The sequence below is a fragment of the Lipotes vexillifer genome, unplaced genomic scaffold, assembly GCF_000442215.2.
Source record: "Lipotes vexillifer unplaced genomic scaffold, Lipotes_vexillifer_v1.1 scaffold661, whole genome shotgun sequence".
Taxonomy (NCBI): domain Eukaryota; kingdom Metazoa; phylum Chordata; class Mammalia; order Artiodactyla; family Lipotidae; genus Lipotes; species Lipotes vexillifer.
The window spans coordinates 1055911-1061431 of record NW_006796183.1 but is presented as its reverse complement, the minus strand read 5'-3'; the positions used below and the strand labels follow the sequence as shown (position 1 = coordinate 1061431).

The window sequence follows — 5521 nt, the reverse complement described above, 5'->3', positions numbered from 1 at the left end:
TTTTTTTTTTTTTTTTTTTTTTTTTTAGTTCAGTCTTTCCAGCAGCCAGAACTCTGAGAAATAAGTTTCTACTGTTTAAGTCACTCAGGCTATATAGTATTTGTTAGAGCAGCTCAAACTAAGACAACTTTTTTTGTCTTTTATATACACGTTGTATTTTCCTTTGAGCCAGTCCTTCCGAAGCCTTGGAGTATCTTACAAACTTCTTTGCAAGTCAGTTCTTTAGCTTAATAAATAAATAAAAATTAAAGTAAGAAACAAGATGCCACAGCTTATACCACTCACCTCAAAGAAAGGGTTAAAAGCTTGGTGGCCCTCTTTGGGTTTGGAGGCGATGTGTACTATTTTGGGGCATGCTGCTCTGACTCACTTACCAGTAATCTATAAGTTTAGAGAGTAAACCTGGCTCCAAAGGGGGTTTTCCAAAAGGTAGGTCCAGGTTGCAATGCAAGCTGTGTTACCAGTCGGGCCTGATTATCCAATAGACCCAATGGTTTTGGAAGTATTTTGTGACAAAAAAACTTACATATACCTTCTGGCAACCCCGATTGGAGAATTACAGCATGGGCACCTAGGATTCTGAAGTAAGGCCCTGATCCCACCCGCAAACCACTGGCTACTACTTGAAAAGCAGTGTTTGGCTTACAGCGACCCTGGTAGAAACTGAACATTTGTCCATGAGACACTGTGAAACCACCCAATGTGAACTGAGAATTATCTAATCCGCTGGACCATAAAGTTGGGGATGCAAGTCAGCATTCCACGATAAAATGTAAGGGGTATTTAGACCTTTCTTATTTTCAATTACAAATACTTAGAGCTATAATTTTCACCCTAATGACTGCTTTAGCTGCATCCTACTAATCATTTTACATTTTCATTATCATTCTAACTTCCCTTGCGATCGCTTCTTTGATCCATGGATTGTTTAGAACTATGTTGCTTAATTTCCAAATATCTGGGAGTTTTCTAGGTATCTTATGATTATTGATATCGAATTTAATTTTATTGTGGTCATAGAACATATTCTATATGATTTCAATCCTTTCAAATTCTTTTTTTAATTAAATTTTATTTTTTTATACAGCAGGCTCTTATTAGTTATCTATTTTATACATATTAGTGTATATATGTCAATCCCAATCTCCCAATTCGTCCCACCACCACTCCCCACCCCCACTCTCCCCCCTTGGGGTCCATATGTTTGTTCTCTACATCTGTGACTCTATTTCTGCCTTGCAAACCGGTTCATCTGTACCTTTTTTCTAGTCCATCCTTTCAAATGTATTGAGGTTTGTTTTATGGCCCAGCATGTGGTCCATTGGTGAACATATCGTGTGTATTTGAAAAGAATGTTTATCCTGCAGTCCTGGTACAGAGTTTTATAAATTTCAGTTAGGGCAAGATGATTGATGGTATTGTTCACATAATCTATGTCTTTATTGATTTTTTATGTCTGTTAGTCTATTGCTGAAGATTTTTTTTTTAATCTCCAGCTATGATTGTGGAATTGTGTATTTCTTCTTTTAATTCTGTCAATTTTTGCTCCACATATTTTGAAGCTCTGTTATTACACATTTTAAATTATTATTTCTTCCTGGTGAATTGATCATTTTACCATTATAAAATATCTATCTTTATCTCTAGTAATAGTCTTGGTCTTGAAGTATACTTTATCTGATATTATAGCCACTCCAGCCTTCACAAGCTTACTGTTTGCATGGTATATCTTTTTCCTTCCATTTTCTTTCATCTTTTAGAGTACATCTCTTATATACAGCAGATATTTGGGTTTTGCTTTTCTTTATCCATTCAAACAGTCTCTGCCTGTTGAGACCATAAGTATTCATTGAGCGATGGGTGGTAAAGGAAAACATGCTTAAGCCTGGTCTCATTTGTATCCTTTCTACCTGATGCTGAATGCTTTTGGACACTACAGACTTTAGAGTGGATCAAATAGTTCGCAGGTTATATTGGGCAGTTCAGTTTGCAAGGTCACTTGTCCTGGTTGTCCCATGGACAAGCATTCAGTTTCTGTCAGGAACCAGTAGTAAGATAAAGCTGTTTCTCAAAGGAGATCAGTTACTTATCAGACAGGGCATGGCTTTCTTCTGCACTGCTGCTCCTGGGCATGTTATAGACTCCCTCAGCAAGATGCCTGAAACATGATTGGGATCTGGTGGGTCATGGAGACCAAGTGGCCTATCTACTTACATTGCAGCCTAGACCACCTGGACAATTTCCTTTGCTCTGGATTCCTCTCAAAGCTGACAGTCTTTCAGGTCACTCAGTAAATGAGTGGGTTGCAAGACACCCAAATATGATGTATGCTCCCTCAAAAATCCAAGAAAACCACCAAATACCCAAATTCAACTACTCTAAGACACCATCAACTGAAAGGTGCACCTTTATTTATATTCCACTATGAAGAATTTTATAAAACACTATCAGTTAAACCATAGCATACCATTGATTGTAAGATGAATTCCATTTCAGAGATGTTAGAATGTTGGAATTGTGAATGTACTAATGCCACTGAATTGTTCATTTTAAAATGATTAATTTTATGTTATGTGAATTTTACCTTAATAAATTATTTTCTTAAATGTGAATCAGTAAAATATGGTATTCTGTCTCTTTCATGTGGTAGGAGGTTGTAAGGCAAAGCAACTTGTACTTAGGACAGACATTGTGATGCTCCCTAGAACACTGGCTCTCCAGAAACATCACTCACATGTATTTTCATGGAGTTTACCTTATTTACCTTGATTTACCAGAAGGGATCAACAGAAGGCTGTCACAGAACTATGTCACTATTTCCTTCTGCTGACAAGGATTGTCAGAAGTCACCCATTAGCCTTGAGGAGCCACTTCTGCCGGCCAGGGAGGCTCAAGGGGGTAGGATTTTGGATGCTCTGAGTCATCTGACTGCTTTCTTTTCTGGTCAACACTCTGATTTTCAAATATGAGACCTGGCAAGGCTATGAGCTTTTTGTTTTGTTTTAATATTTATTTATTTATTTGGCTGCCGGGTCCCAGCTGTGGCACGCTGGATCTTCATTCCCGCATGCGGGATCTTCATTGCAGCATTCAGGATCTTTAGTTGCGGCATGCAGGATCTACTTCCCTGACCAGGGATCAAACCCAGGCCCCCTGCATTGGGAGCACTGAGTCTTAACCACTGGACCACCAGGGAAGTACCAAGGCTGTGAATTTTACTGATATTGTACTACAGTAATTCTCAGTATAACACTTTGGATTTGATTTTCAGTTACTATCAGCCCTGCGACTGCAAAACATAAATTATTTTTATCATAGACATAGAAAGCCAATGGTTTTGGGACTTGTCTTGAGCCAAACTTTTAGAGTATTAAGCTTCACATTCTTTTTCTTCATTCTGTTCAGAAAGAAACCCCTCTTTACAGCAGTTCACAGATCCCATCTGCCCTCCATACTGTTCTGTGGCAGAGACCACTTGGTTCCCCAACACTTTGCCTTCAACGCATCTTTCATTCAGGTGATACTTGATTGCAGATGATAATCTATTGGCAGCAGGCCAAAGGCTACCTTTGATATTAGCTGGATTTTCACTGCCCAAAAATAAATACCAAATTCATGCCTGTGCTGATACCAATTTCTTTATCAGTTAAAGCTCATAGTTCTGAGTTATGTTTTCCAGTAAAAAAAAAAAAAGTAGCCAAAATTGTTCCAAAAAGAATTAGAAAACCAAATGGAGCAATAACCATAAAAAAAATAAAAATATTGTCATTGAGCTACAATGTTAAAAAGTAACAGGCTGAGAGTTATAAATAGGTGGTTCTAGTAGAACTTCAAGGACAGATTATTCCTCATTTAAATAAGTTGACTTCAGAGCATATAAGAAGTTGAAATTTTTCTCAGCTCATGAAAGTAGCCCAATATCAGAGCCTAATAAAGAGAGAAACACATTTGAAGAATACATAATTTTCACCTTATATAATCTATTTAAGAAAATAAGAAAAGGCCCAACATGCTGTTCACCAGTCAGGGTGTATGGCAGGGTGGAGCTGGAGGGTGGAGCAGGCAAGGTAAACCAGGGATTGGAAAAACCACACTAGGCAAAGGACTTGCATCAAAACCAGGACTGAACTATGTTCTTGTGGGTGATTTAGCTCAAGGAGTCTGATCACTAGATATCACGGATTCTGGCAAGATGCCTTCCCCCAAGAGCATGCTGAAAGATGCACAGATGATGGCACAAATCCTGAAGGACATGGAGATTACAGACCATGAGGCAAGAGTTATAAATCAGATGTTGGAGTTCGCCTTTCAATTTGTGACCACAATTTTAGATGATGGGAAAATTTTTTCAAGCCACGCTAAGAAAGCTACTGCTGATGCAGATGATGTGCGATTGGCAATGCAGTGTTGCACTAACCAATCTTTTACCTCTCCTCCCCAAGAGATTTTTTATTAGACATTGAAGGCAAAGAAATCAAACTCTTTTGCCATTGGTCAAGCCATATTCAGCCCCAAAATTGCCACTTGATAGATATTGCTTGACAGTCCAAACTATAAACTTAAATCTTTACCAAAAAAAGGCATCTGCTCTGCAGGAAGAGTAACGGTTCCACAGTTAAGTGTTGGTTCAGTTAGTAGCAGACCAAGAACTCCCACTCCAGGCACACCAACCCCCAAAATCATGTCCGTTTCAACTAAGGAAGGGACTCCAATGTCCCTCACAGAGCAAAGGTTTATAGTACAGATACTTACTTCATAGTCCTAGCTGTAAAAGCATCAGTTCTTGCATCAGCAGCAGTTCAGAATGTTGGATTAATCCATCATTAATGGGGTCCCAAAACATTCTTATTAACACTAACACGGTGCCATCACAAAATACTGCCCATGAATCATCAAACACATTAAAAGAATCATCAAACACATTAAAAGAAAATGTGAAGGTGATGACAATGATGATGATGGTGATGACGATGAACATTTGTAATCCAGCCTTAATACATGTAACAGGTATACTTGATCTTGAATCCATTGTACTGAAATTAAACACACACATGATGTTTTCAAGTTGTTTTAGAAAACTTCAGTAGTAGTTAATGAGTAAATACAGTCACCATACTTTTCAATTAAGATGTTGGATTTTCTTTAATAGGACTAGTAATTGTTTTTCAGCAGCCTTTCAGTGTAAAAAGTTGTCATTCATGAAAGAAAGAAAGAAGAATGGTTCAGCATTAGATTATATATCAATTTAACCTATTATATTAATAAATAAAAACATTTTAAATGAATGTCTTGATAAATTCAACGCCCATTAATGATATAAAAGAAAAAAATGTCCTAGCATCTAGGAAAAGAACAGCTTTAATTTGATACACTTTGGTTTTTGGGTTTTGTTTTGTTTTGTTTTGGTTTTATTTATTGATTTATTTATTTATGGCTGCATTGGGTCTTCATTGTTGCGCGGGCTTTCTCTAGTTGTGGCGAGCGAGGGCTACTCTTCGTTGTGGTGCACGGGCTTCTCATC

At 37.7% G+C, this 5521-nt stretch overlaps 1 pseudogene; it reads left to right on the top strand.

The window, feature by feature from the left end:
• The first annotated feature begins 4186 nt into the window (after positions 1–4186).
• LOC103087873 (transcription initiation factor TFIID subunit 9 pseudogene) lies at positions 4187–4984 on the top strand (annotated as a pseudogene).
• The last annotated feature ends 537 nt before the right edge of the window (positions 4985–5521 follow it).